Below are 13,553 nucleotides of genomic sequence, written 5' to 3'. Positions count from 1 at the left end.
AGCAGCTGTGCCAGTTGTCTCCAGTCTTTTCCAGACCAAGAGCTGCAGGTAGGTGGATGTTTACTGCTAGTCACAAATCTGCTTGTAGACAGATATATACTATTAGGCAAAAAAGACACAAACCCTGGAGGCTTATCTCTTTTTTAAAAAAAAAAAGAAAAATGAAAAATCAAATGAACTATCTGGAAAAGCTAGTTCTAGCATGGATTTGGCATTCCACAGTGAAACCCTCTTAATTATGCCCTGTTGCCTGTTAATTTTGGTATTTGAGAGACACCCTGCTTCATAGCTGGCTACTTGACCATACCCATTAAAGAAAGCCTGCTAATTGCTTATTCCACTCATGTCATGAAGCCCCCAGGCAATTTTCCCACTCCTGAGTGAGAACACTGGGGAGACAGAATACTAACAAAAGACACTTGTACTAGCTCCTAGAAAAATTGACACAGACCTTCATTCTTAAGTATTAATGGACAACCAAGGTTCACTTTTAAGGAAAACCAATAATGTCAAAACAGAAAGGAAGAAAAAAGAGATAGAATCTAAAGAAAATAAAAATAGTAATAAATTCAAATTAGATCAGGATATTGAATGCCTCTAAGAGGGTTATATCCGGGAGGAAAATGGTACCCCATGCAACAGAAAGTATGACAGAGTCTGGATTTAGAAAAAAGAGATTAGAAACTCTGAAAAAAAAGCTAACCATGAAAGTCATGGTTCAGATATGACAGATTAAAATTGTTCTAAGATGTGAAGAGAATACATTTGCTTTTGATTATAGACACAGCATCTTGATTCTAGATAGAGTCAAGTGGGTGACTTCTAAAAAAGGATGCATAGTTTTAGCACATTGCTTGGCCGTAGAAGTGAATTATTTGCATAGTTATAGTAATGTAAATGTAGGGATTTAAAAAAATTAAATATTTTAATCTAACGTGTACTTCTTTAATAAGTAATATAGAAGAATTTATGATGAAAAATAAGTATTTTACCCCATTCTACTTTCTTTCACCCTCATACCCCAAAAGCAACCATTTTTAATTTTTTTTTTTTTTCTGAGATGGAGTCTTGCTGTGCTGCCCAGGCTGGAGTGCAGTGGCTCGATCTTGGCTCACTGCAACCTCCACCTACTGGGTTCAATCAGTTCTCTGCCTCAGCCTCCTGAGTACCTGGTATTACAGGTGCCCACTACCACGCCCAGCTAATTTTTTTGTATTTTTAATAGAGATGAGGTTTCACCATCTTGACCAGGCTGGTCTTAAACTCCTGACCTCATGATCCACCTACCTCAGCCTCCCAAAGTGCTGGGATTACAGGCGTGAGCCACCACGCCTGGCCCATTTTTAACTATTTTTATTGTAGATCTTCTAGTAGTTACTTCCATGCTTCTAAATAATATGCATGTACAATTATCTTTTATTAACTTTAGAAGTAATCGTTTGGCTTTCTGCAAAGATAATTGGGAACTTAGGTTACTTACCCTCCACAGCCCTGTTTATCTCCCCACCCAATATCATAATGTTATTTTTTAAATTCCTCTATTTTATTACCTTATTGGTTTAAAGAATATTTAAGTCTTAGTTATCTTGTTCCATCAGGCTGACATAGGCTCTCTTGACTCCACATTATATATGATGAGAACATAAGTATCCCTACCCTTTTCTTTACCTCTCCTCTCCATCTTCAAACCACCAAGATCTATTACCTGTACTATTACGTTATAAGTATTCTCTGGAGGAGTTCATATATCCTCAATGCAAGTCCTTTGTTAAATACTATATGTGTTGAATATCTTCTCCCAGGCTTGCCTCATTCCTCTAAGAAGTTCTTAATGAAAAGAAGTCTTTAATTTTAATAAAGTCCAATTTGTGACTTTTTCTCTTTCTTTCCTTCTTTCCTTTCTTTTTTTTTTCTTTCTTTGGCAGGGTTTAACTCTTTTGCCCATGCTAGAATGCAGTTGCATGATTACAGTTCACTGTAACCTTGAACTCCTGGGCTCAAGCAATCCTCCCTCCTCAGCCTCCTGTTTGGACTACAGGTGTGCACTACCACGCCTGGCTAATTTTTTAATTTTCTGTAGAGACAGGGTCTCTCTATGTTGCCAAGGCTGGTGTTGAACTCCTGGCCTCAAACAGTCCTCCCACTTTGGCCTCCCAAAGTGCTGAGATTAGAGATGTCAGCCACCATGCCCAGCCACCACTTTTTCTTCATGGTTAGTGCTTTCTGCATCCTGTTTAAGAAATTTTGTCTAATCTAGTCAGAAGATATTTTCCTTATGTTTGTCCTAGAGGCTTAATTGCTTTAGTTTCAGATTGAGATCTAGTATCCATCTCAAATTAATTTTTGTGTATACTCAGAGGTACAAAGTTCGTTTTTTTCATATGGATATCCAACAGATCAAATACCTTTGATTGAAAATACCATCCTTTTCACAATAAATTGCCATGGTGCCATTGTTTAAATCATGTAATCATATATGTAAAGTGTTTCTGTAGTGTCTATTCTGTTACATTGGTCTATTTGTGTATATGTATTTATTTATTGTTTAAGACGGAGTCTCATCCTGTTGCCTAGGCTGGAGTACAGTGGCACAATCTCAGCTCACTGAAATCTCCACCTCTCAGGTTCAAGCAATTCTCCTGCCTCAGCCTCCCAAGTAGCTGGGACTACAGGCATGCGTCACCATGCCTGGGTACTTTCTGTACTTTTTGTAGATGGGATGTCTTGCTGTGTTGCCCAGGCTGGTCTCTAACTCCTGAGCTCAAGTGATCTACCCGCCTTGGCCTCCCAAAGTGCTGGGATTACAGGCATGAGTCACCATACCTGGCCCATGTCTTTGGATCTTAAATTTCTCTCCATGAGGTTCTTTTTCTTTTCTTTTTTTTTTGAGCCGGAGTCTTGCTTTGTCACCCAGGCTGGAGTGCAGGGGCATGATCTCAGCTCATTGCAACCACTGCCTCCCAGGTTCAAGCAATTCTCCTGCCTCAGCCTCCCGAGTAGCTGGGATTACTACTGGCATGTGCCACCACACCTGGCTAATTTTTGTATTTTTGGTGGAGATGGGGTTTCACTATGTTGGTCAGGCTGGTCTCGAACTCCTGACCTCGTGATCCACCTGCCTTGACCTCCCAAAGTGCTGGGATTACAGGCATGAGCCACTGTGCCTGGCCTCTAATTGCTTTTTTATAAATTCCTTTGGATTTTCTTAGTCATGTTATCTTTGAATGATGATAGTTTTACTTTTTCTTTGTGAACATTATACCTTTGGTTTATAGAAACACCACTGATTTTTGTATGTTGAGTTTGTAACTTTACTAAATTTGCTTGTTATTTTTAACAGTTTTTTGATAGGGTCTTTAAGGTCTTCTGCATATAAGATCATGTCATCTGCAAACAGAGACAATTTAACATCTTCCTTTTCAATTTGTGTGTCATTTCTTTCTCTTGCCTAATTTCTCTGGCTGAGACTTCCAGTGCCATGTTGAATACAAGTAGTAAGCAGGGGCATCCTTGTTCCTGATCTTAGAGAAGAAACTTTTAACTTTTCACCATTGAGTATGATGTTAGCTGCGGACTTGTCATATGTGACCTTTAAAGGTAAATTAAGGAATATATTGAGACAAACAAACTGGAGACACAACATACCAAAACTTATGGGATGCAGCAAAGGCAATTCTAAAAGGCAATTTCATAGCAATAAATTCCTACATCACAAAACAAGAAAGATCTCAAACAACCTAATATTACACTTTAAGGAACTAGAAACAGAAAAACAAACCAAAGTTAGCAGAAGGAAGGAAATAAAGATTAGAGCAGAAATAATTGAAATAAAAACTTGAAAAACAATAGGAAAGATCAACAAAACTAAGAGTTGGGTTTTTGAAAAGATAAACAAAATTGGCAAATCTTTAACTAGACTAACTAATTTTAAAAAAGAAAATCAGGTGTGGTGGCACACGTCTGTAGTCCCAGCTACTTGGGAGGCTGAGGCAGAAAGATCACTTTAGCCCAAGAGTTTGAGTCCAGCCTTGGCAGCACAGTGAGACTACTTCTCTAAAAATAAATAAATAAATAAAAATGTAAAAGTAGGCCTGGCGCAGTGGCTTACGCCTGTAATCCCAGCACTTTGGGAGGCCGAGGTGGGCGGATCACCTGAGGTCAGGAGTTTGAGACCAGCCTGACCAACATGGAGAAACCTCATCTCTATTAAAAATACAAAATTAGCCGGATGTGGTGGCACATAGGCATGCCAACTACTCGGGAGGCTGACGCAGGAGAATCACTTGAACCCAGGAGGCGGAGGTTGTGGTGAGCTGAGATTGTGCCATTGCACCACAGCCTGGGCAACAAGAGTGAATCTGTTTTAAAAACAAACAAACAAACAAAAACAAAAAAAGGAAAAGTTAAAAAAAAGACTCAAATAAAATCAGAAATGAAAGATGAGACATTACAACTGGTATTACGGAAATACAAAGGATAGTAAGAAACTACTATGAACAATTATAAGCCAATAAATAGGATAACTTAGAAGAAATGGGAAAATTCTTAGATACATATAACCTTCCAAGATGGAATCATGAAGAAATAGAAAATATGAACAGACTAATAATGAGTAAGGAGATTGGACCAGTAATAAAAAGCCTCCCATCAAAGAAAAGCCCAGGATGGCATCACTGTTGAATTCACTGATGGCCTTACTATTGAATTCTACTAAACATTTAAAGAAGAAATAATAACCTGCCCTTTTCAGACTCTTTCAAAAAATTGAAGAGGAGAACATACTTCTAACCTTATTTATAAAGCCAACATGACTTGGCTACTGAGGCCAGACAAGGATGCTATAATAAAATTACAGGTTAATAGCCCTGATGAACATGGATGAATAGGATCTTTAACAAAATGCTAGCAAACTGAATTTAACAGCACATTAAAATAATGATCAAGTGAGATTTATTCTTTATGTGCAAGGTGGTTCAACATATACAAATCAATAAATGCGATGACCATATTAACAAAATAAAGGACAAAAAACATATGATCACTTCAATAGATATTTCGTATATTTTACAACACTTCTTGTCTGAAAGAACATTTTATTTTATATTGATATAGCTACCCTAGTGTTCTTTTGGTGAGTACATGACATTTTTTCTTATTCTTTTACTTTTCAGCTTTTTGTGCCTTATATTTGAACTGTGTCTCTTGTAAACAAAATACAGTTGGATTTAATTTTGCATAATTCTAAATAATCTTTGTCTTTTAATTAGCATGTTTAGACCATTTGTATTTATTGTAATTACTGTATTCTTTTTTTTTTTTTTTTTTTTTTTTTTGAGGCAGAGTCTCGCTCTGTCGCCCAGACTGGAGTGCAGTGGCGCAATCTCGGCTCACTGCAAGCTCCGCCTCCCGGGTTCACGCCATTCTCCTGCCTCAGCCTCCCGAGTAGCTGGGACTACAGGCGCCCGCCACCTCGCCCGGCTAGTTTTTTGTATTTTTAGTAGAGACGGGGTTTCACCATGTTAGCCAGGATGGTCTCGATCTCCTGACCTCGTGATCCGCCCGTCTCGGCCTCCCAAAGTGCTGGGATTACAGGCTTGAGCCACCGCGCCCGGCCTGTAATTACTGTATTCATTGGGCTTAAGGCTACCATCTTGCTGTTTGTTTTCTACTTGTCCGATCTGTTCTTCCTGTATTTCCCCCTCCCTTTTCCCTTTCTTTGTAGTAATTAAATATTGTTAGTTTGTCATTATTTTCTTCTCTATTAACTTTGTAGTTATTTTGATTAAAGATGCCATAAGTTGTTTTCTATTTCTCTTATTGACAGCAGGTGGCAATATTTTCCTTTTCTTTTTTTAAATTATTTTATTTAAAAAAAATTTTTTTTAAATTATACTTTAAGTTCTAGGGTCCTTGTGCACAAAGTGCAGGTTTTTGTTACATATGTGTACATGTGCCATGTTGGTGTGCTGCACCCATTAAGTCGTAATTTACGTTAGGTATATCTCCTAATGCTCTCCCTCCCCTCTCCCCCTACCCCATGACAGGTAGGTTCCCCACCCTGTGTCCAAGTGTTCTCATGTTCAGTTCCCACCTGTGAGTGAGAACATACAGTATTTGGTTTTCTGTCCTTGCAATAGTTTGCTCAGAATGATGGTTTCCAGCTTCATCCACGTCCCTACAAAGGACATGAACTCATCCTTTTTTATGGCTGCATAGTATTCCATAGTGTATATGTGCCACATTTTCCTAATCCAGTCTACCATTCATGGACATTTGGATTGCTTCCAAGTGTTTGCTACTGTGAATAGTGCCACAGTAAACATAAGTGTGCATGTGTCTTTATAGCAGATTATTTATAATCCTTTGGGTAAATATACCCAGTAATGGGATTGCTGGGTCAAATGGTATTTCTAGTTCTAGATCCTTGAGGAATTGCCACCCTGTCTTCCACAATGGTTGAACTAGTTTACAGTCCCACCAACAGTGTAAAAGTTTTCCTATTTCTCCACATTCTCTCCAGCACCTGTTTTCTGACTTTTTAATGATCACCATTCTAACTGGTGTGAGATGGTATCTCATTGTGGTTTTAATTTGCATTTCTCTGATGGCCAGTGATGATGAATATTTTTTCATGTGTTTGTTGGCTGCATAAATATCTTCTTTTGATAAGTGTCTGTTCATATACTCCGCCCACTTTTTGATGGGGTTGTTTGATTTTTTTCTTGTAAATTTGTTTAAGCTCTTTGTAGATTCTGGATATTAGCCTTTGTCAGATTGGTAGGTTGTAAAAATTTTCTCCCATTCTGTAGGTTGCCTGTTCACTCTGATGGTAGTTTCTTTTGCTGTGCAGAAGCTCTTTAGTTTAATCCCATTTGTCAATTTTGGCTTTTGTTGCCATTGCTTTTGGTGTTTTAGTCAGGAAGTCTTTGCCCATGCCTATGTCCTGAATGGTGTTGCCTGGGTTTTCTTGTAGGGTTTTTATGGTTTTAGGTCTAACTTTTAAGTCTCTAATCCATCTTGAATTAATTTTTGTATAAGGTGTAAGGAAGGGATCCAGTTTCAGCTTTCTACATATGGCTAGCCAGTTTTCCCAACACCGTTTATTAAATAGGGAATCCTTTCCCCATTTCTTGTTTTTGTCAGGTTTGTCAAAGATCAGGTGGTTGTAGATATGTGGTATTATTTCTGAGGACTCTGTTCTTTTCCATTGGTCTATATCTCTGTTTTGGTATCAGTACTAAGCTGTTTTGATTACTGTAGCCTTGTAGTCTAGTTTGAAGTCAGGTAATGTGATGCCTCCAGCTTTGTTCTTTTGACTTAGGATTGTCTTGGCTATATGGGCTCTTTTTTTGGTTCCATGTGAACGTTAAAGTAGTTTTTTCCAATTCTGTGAAGAAAGTCTTTGGAAGCTTGACGGGGATGGCACTGAATCTATAAATTACCTTGGGTAGTATGGTCGTTTTCACGATATTGATTCTTCCTATCCATGAGCATGGAATGTTCTTCCATTTGTTTGTGTCCTCTTTTATTTAGTTGAACAGTAGTTTGTAGTTCTCCTTGAAGAGGTCCTTCACATCCCTTGTAAGTTGGATTCCTAGGTATTTTGTTCTCTTTGAAGCAATTGTGAATGGGAGATCACTCATGATTTGGCTGTTTGTCTGTTATTGGCATATAGGAATGCTTGTGATTTTTGCACATTGATTTTGTATCCTGAGACTTTGCTGAAGTTGCTTATCAGCTTAAGGAGATTTGAGGCTGAGACAATGGGGTTTTCTAAATATATAATCATGTCATCTGCAAACAGAGACAATGTGACTTCCTCTCTTCCTGATTGAATACCCTTTATTTCTTTCTCCTGCGTGATTGCCCTGGCCAGAACTTCTAACACTTTGTTGAATAGGAGTGGTGAGAGAGGGCATCCCTCTCTTGTGCCAGTTTTCATAGGGAATGCTTCCAGTTTTTGCCCATTCAGTATGACATTGGCTGTGGGTTTGTCATAAATAGCTCTTATTATTTTGAAATATGTCCCATCAATACCTAGTTTATTGAGAGTTGTTAGGATGAAGGGGTGTTGAATTTTATTAAAGGCCTTTTCTGCATCTATTGAGATAATCATGTGGTTTTTGTCTTTGGTTCTGTTTATATGATGGATTACGTTTATTGATTTATGTATATTGAACTAGCCTTGCATCCCAGGGATGAAGCTAACTTGGTCGTGGTGGATAAGCTTTTTGATGTGCTGTTGGATTCGGTTTGCCTGTGTTTTATTGAGTTGAGGGTTTTTGCATCATTGTTCATCAGGGATATTGGTCTAAAATTCTCTTTTTTTGTTGTGTCTCTGCCAGGCTTTGGTATCAGAATGATGCTGGCCTCATAAAAATGAGTTAGAGAGAATTCCCTCTTTTTCTATTGATTGGAATACTTTCAGAAGGAATGGTACCAGCTCCTCTTTGTACCTCTGGTAGAATTCGGGTGTGAATCCATCTGGTCCTGGACTTTTTTTGGTTGGTAGGCTATTATTGCCTCAAATTCAGAGCCTGTTATTGATCTATTCAGGGATTCATCTTCTTCATGGTTTAGTCTTGGGAGGGTGTATATGTCCCGGAATTTATCCATTTCTTCTAGGTTTTCTAGTTTATTTGCATAGAGGTGTTTATAGTATTCTCTGATGGTAGTCTGTATTTCTGTGGGATTAGTGGTGATATCCCCTTTATCATTTTTTATTGCATCTATTTGATTCTTCTCTCTTTTCTTCTTTATTAGTCTTGCTAGCAGTCTATCAATTTTGTAGATGATTTCAAAAAACCAGCTTCTGGCTTCATTGATTTCTTTGAAGGGTTTTTTTGTGTCTCTATCGCCTTCAGTTCTGCTCCAATCTTGGTTATTTCTTGCCTTCTTCTAGCTTTTGAATGTGTTTGCTCTTGCTTCTCTAGTTCTTTTAATTGTGATGTTAGGATGTCAATTTTAGATCTTTGCTGCTTTCTTTTGTGGGTACTTAGTGCTATAAATTTCCCTCTACACACTGCTTTAAATGTGTCCCAGAGATTCTGGTATGTTGTGTCTTTGTTCTCACTGGTTTCGAAGAACATCTTTATTTCTGCCTTCATTTTGTTATGTACCCAGTAGTCATTCAGGAGCAAGTTGTTCAGTTTCCATGTGGTTGAGTGGTTTTGAGGGAGTTTCTTAATCCTGAGTTCTACTTTGATTGCACTGTGGTCTGAGAGACAGTTTGTTATAATTTCTGTTCTTTTACATTTGCTGAGGAGTGCTTTACTTCCAACTGTGTGATCAGTTTTGGAATAAGTGTGATGTGGTGCTGAGAAGAATGTATATTCTGTTGATTTGGGGTGGAGAGTTCTGTAGATGTCTGTTCGGTCCGCTTGGTGCAGAGCTGAGTTCAATTCCTGGATATCCTTGTTAACTTTCTGTCTCATTGATCTGTCTAATGTTGACAATGGGGTGTTAAAGCTTCCCATTATGATTGTGTGGGAGTCTAGTCTCTGTAGGTCTCTAAGGACTTGCTTTATGAATTTGGGTGCTCCTGTATTGGGTGCATATATATTTAGGATAGTTAGCTCTTCTTGTTGAATTGATCCCTTTACCATGATGTAATGGCCTTCTTTGTCTGTTTTGACCTTTGTTGGTTTAAAGTCTGTTTTATCAGAGACTAGGATTGCAACCCCTGCTGTTTTTTGTTTGTTTGTTTGTTTGTTTTCCATTTGCTTGGTAGATCTTCCTTCAACTCTTTATTTTGAGCCTGTGTGTGTCTCTGCAGGTGAGATGGGTCTCCTGAATACAGCACACTGATGGGTCTTGATTCTTCATCCAGTTTGCCAGTCTGTGTCTTTTAATTGTAGCATTTAGCTCGTTTACATTTAAGGTTAGTATTGTTATGTGTGAATTTGATCCTGTCGTTACGATGTTAGCTGGTTATTTTGATCCTTAGTTGATGCACTTTCTTCCTAGCATTGATGGTCTTTACAATTTGGCATGTTTTTGCAGGGGCTGGTACCAGTTGTTCTTTCCATGTTTAGTGCTTCCTTCAGGAGCTCTTGTAAGGCAGGCCTGGTGGTGACAAAATCTCTCAGCATTTGCTTGTCTGTAAAGGATTTTATTTCTCCTTTGGTTATGAAGCTTAGTTTGGCTGGATATGAAATTCTGGGTTGAAAATTCTTTTCTTAAGAATGTTGAATATTGGCCCCCACTCTCTTCTGGCTTGTAGAGTTTCTGCCGAGAGATCCGTTGTTAGTCTGATGGGTTTCCCTTTGTGGGTAACCTGACCTTTCTCTCTGGTTGCCATTAATATTTTTTCCTGCATTTCGACTTTGGTGAATCTGACAATTATGTGTCTTGGAGTTGCTCTTCTCGAGGAGTATCTTTGTGGCTTTCCTGAATTTGAATGTTAGGCTGTCTTGCTAGGTTGGGGAAGTTCTCCTGGATAATATTCTGAAGAGTGTTTTCCAACTTGACTCCATTCTCCCCTTCACTTTCAGGTACACCAGTCAGACGTAGATTTGGTCTTTTCACATAGTCCCATATTTCGTGGAGGCTTTATTCATTTCTTTTTACTCTTTTTTCTCTAAACTTCTCTTCTTGCTTCATTTCATTCATTTGATCTTCAATCACTGATACCCTTTCTTCCACTTGATTGAATCAGCTACTGAAGCTTGTGCATGTGTCATATAGTTCTCGTGCCATGGTTTTCAGCTCCATCAAGTCATTTAAGGTCTTCTGTACACTGTTTATTCTACTTAGTCATTCGTCTAATCTTTTTCAAGGTTTTTAGCTTCTTTGCGATGGGCTCAAACATCCTCTCTTAGCTCAGAGAAGTTTGTTATTACCGATCATCTGAAGCCTCCTTCTCTCAACTCGTCAAAGTCATTCTCCATCCAGCTTTGTTCCATTGCTGGCAAGGAGCTGCATTCCTTTGGAGGAGAAGAGGCATTCTTCAAAGCTGTCAGTATACAAAATCAACGTGCAAAAATCGCAAGCATTCCTATACACCAATAATAGACAAACAGAGACCCAAATCATGAGTGAACTCCCATTCACAACTGCTACAAAAAGAATAAAATACCTTGGAATACAACTCACAAGGGATGTGAAGGACCTTTTCAAGGAGAACTACAAATCACTGCTCAAGGAAATAAGAGAGGACACAAACAAATGGAAAAACATTCCATGTTCGTGAATAGGAAGAATCAATATTGTGAACATGGCCATACTGCCCAAAGTAATTTATAGATTCTATGCTATCCCCATCAAGCTACCATTGACTTTCTTCACAGAATTAGAAAAAACTACTTTAAATTTCATACGGAACCAAAAAAGAGCCCATATAGCCAACACAATCCTAAGCAAAAAGAACCAAAGTTAGAGGCATCATGCTACCTGACTTCAAACTATACTATAAGGCTACAGTAACCAAACAGCATGGTACTGGTACCAAAACAGATATATAGACCAATGGAACAGAACAGAGGCCTCAGAAATACCACCACACATCTCATCCTTGACAAACCTGACCAAAACAAGCACAAAACAAACCTCTCTGGAGGCTCTAGGGAAGAATTTGCTGCCTTTTCCCCCTTCTAGAAGTTGCCTGTGTCCTTGGCTCATGGCATCCTTCTATTTATTTATTTATTTTCTCTTTCTTTCTTTCTTTCTTTCTTTCTTTCTTTCTTTTTCTTTCTTTCTTTCTCTCTCTCTCTTTCTCTCTTTCTCTTTCTCTCTCTCCCTCCCTCCCTTCCTCCCTCCCTCCCTCCCTCCCTCCTCTCCTTTCTTTCCTTCTTTCTGTTTTTTTCCTCCTAAAATCCTTTCCTAGAGCAACCCCTATTTTCAAAGCCACCAATGACCTGTCAAATCTTTCTCACATCACACCACTCTGTCGCTGACTCTTACATGTCCTTTATATGGACCCTTGCAATTACCTTGGGCCAGTCAGGATAATTTCCCTGTGTCAAAGTCAGCTGATTAGCAACCTTAGTTATATCTACAATCTTAATTCACCCTCTCCATGTAACAGCATATTTACAGTTCCAGATTACAGGGATTAGGTGTGAACATCTTTTGTTGGGGGGCATTATGCTGCCTACCACACCGTGATTAACACACTTTACATTTGTTTTAGGGGAATGTGAGCAGGAGAAAACTAAAGAAAAAAATGGCTAATATTTATATGCAGATATATGGAAGAAATACTCATAGATACTACCTGTTTCTGCAACTAATTATGGGATCATAACTGGTATTTTTAACTTTTTTCTTCCACTAGCTATTTCATATTCTCTCATTTTTTCAGCAAGCACTTCAGCTGGTTGTGGTTCTTTGCTCAGGGGTGGAGGAAGGGAATGATGCAAAACTTCATTCCTAAAGGGGCTAGACCTAGAATAATTCTGCATGTGTGGGGTTATTATAATTTTCCAATTAACTTTTCTTACAGAATATGGTATTAATAAAAAATACCCCAAAAGTTTTCCTGAATTCTAGACATCTTCATACTATGAAGAAGCTCAAACTGAAGGTCTGCGTGGAAAGAGAGGCCCAGCTATCCTAGATATTCCAACAATTTCAGCTTAAGACCCTGATGTGTGTGTGAGGCCATATTGATTAAATCACCCAACTGCAGCTGATCTGGCAGCTGACTAAGGCCAACCAAGACCAGCAGAACTCCCCTGTCAACCCACAGAAAGAGAGAAATAAGAAATGGTTTTTGCTTTAAGCCACTAAGTTTTAGGGTGATTTGTTATGTATTAGTAGACAGCTGATATAGTAACCACCTATTTAGAAGATACTGTTCAGATTTTAAACCATAATAAATATCTCTTGATACTCAATTTGGAGTTTTATTTGGGGAAAATTGTATCTTCCTTTCAGAAAGAATACTATTAGTATAGACATGGGCTGTACCATCTTCCATAGGCAGTTGTAGTGGGGCTTTAGATTGTTATATTGGTACTATGGATTACTTAAATTTGAATTTTTTTTTTTGATTTAACACAAGCAAACTGGGAGTGGGGTGTTTACCAAGGGTTATTAAAGCATTTTTAGGAAGCTAGGGTTTGAGGGGAGGGTTACGAAAGAAATAATTTTCCAAGATGGACTAATTGGTAGGGATTGTTTAGCTAAATTTGCACTAATGTGAAACATAGATAAACACTCAATAAATATTAATCACTGTTACCATTACAGAATCTGGTAATAAATCAGTGGAATTACTGTAGGAATAAGGAGGATTCTGCAATGGTAACAATGGCTAATATTTATTGAGTGTTTTCTTGTGTCAGAAAGCTTTAAGCTCTACAACTATTAATTCATTTATTTCTCACCAAAGCTGTATGAGATGGCTACTATGATTCCCACTTTATAGTTGAAGAAACTGAGTACAAAGAGGTTAAGCAACTTGTCGAGAGTCACAGCTGCTAAATACTAACAGCTGAACCCAGACAAGAGTATCCCATACTCAGTGTTCTTAATCCGTAGTCCGTATTTTGTTTTTTTTCTAGATTACTCTGGAGAGTACACTGAGATGACTTTACCAAAGTTTGGGATAT

At 38.3% G+C, this 13,553-nt stretch overlaps 1 protein-coding gene across 3 annotated transcripts in view; it reads left to right on the top strand.

Moving 5' to 3' along the window:
• Window positions 1–13,553, top strand: part of CUNH11orf65 (chromosome unknown C11orf65 homolog) — a 71,201-nt gene that overhangs the window by 8,239 nt on the left and 49,409 nt on the right. The gene's annotated exons all lie outside the window — the stretch shown is intronic.

This window comes from Trachypithecus francoisi, unplaced genomic scaffold, assembly GCF_009764315.1.
Source record: "Trachypithecus francoisi isolate TF-2019V2 unplaced genomic scaffold, Tfra_2.0 Lachesis_group8, whole genome shotgun sequence".
In the NCBI taxonomy this organism is placed as follows: Eukaryota; Metazoa; Chordata; class Mammalia; order Primates; family Cercopithecidae; genus Trachypithecus; species Trachypithecus francoisi.
Note: the sequence above shows the minus strand (reverse complement) of the source record. Positions and strands in the feature narration are given on the sequence as shown.